Below are 1,014 nucleotides of genomic sequence, written 5' to 3'. Positions count from 1 at the left end.
TGAACCAGTCCTGAAGCAATGAACCAGTCCTGAAGCAATGAACCAGTACTGAAGCAATGAACCAGTACTGAAGCAATGAACCAGTATTGAAGCACTTCAGGAAAACAGGCGCATTCACTTTCTGTGTTTCGAGAAGGTGTTCTCTGCAGACCAAAAGTGGGCGTTTCTGGAGAATAGGCATCTCTAGAGGGCAAACACTGATTGGTTAACTGTGTTTGTTGGCTCTTTAGTTAAGTTACGTGAGCTCTTTTTTAAAACTGAACGTTTGTAAGAAACAGCGTTATATCTGCTGTCAAACACAAGAAGATTCTCTTTAGTTCTTGGTTGTAGCTGCACCTGACACAGGTTGGTTTGAGTGTGGTCTGGGTACAATGAAATATGAAGCTTCTGAAGCGAAACCTGCTCTCATTTGTCCAAAAAGTCTGGTCTCAAATAAAGATCATTAGTCCTGTAATGAGTTAATGGCCCAAAACAAAAGCTAAAAACAAAATTTTCTTTTTAGAAGTGCTCTTCTATGAGATATGATCTATGAAAGGAGCTGAAACATGGAGTAGGATTGACCCTTAAAATGTGAGACAGCTGAGGAAGTGAAGCAGTAAACAGAATACCTGCTCCAGCTGCAGAAATCTGACAGAACCTGACAATCACTCATCTGCAGTGACTGCAGGTTGAACAAGAAAATGTGAAGTTAAAGGAAACATCCTTTGTCCCAAAGTCAGTTTAAGTATCATTATTATTTATTTTTCTTTATTTATGAATCGATTGTAACTATTTTCACATTATTCAACAACCAAAATGGATTTTGTTTTTTAATGTAATGGCTAGGTATTAATAAACTAACATTTAGCTCTCCCCACTACCCAGTTATGTTGCTCTTATTTTGAAATGTAACCGGAAGTTCTGTGTTAAGAGAGGCGGAAAGAGAAGTTATGGAGACGCCACTAATGTCGAGCCAGTTAACACCATAGATATAATATGTCTGTGCTTAACATAATCTGCCAATAACGCCTTGTT

This window comes from Nematolebias whitei, chromosome 21, assembly GCF_014905685.2.
Source record: "Nematolebias whitei isolate Nwh7 chromosome 21, NemWhi1, whole genome shotgun sequence".
Classification (NCBI taxonomy): Eukaryota; Metazoa; Chordata; class Actinopteri; order Cyprinodontiformes; family Rivulidae; genus Nematolebias; species Nematolebias whitei.
Note: the sequence above shows the minus strand (reverse complement) of the source record.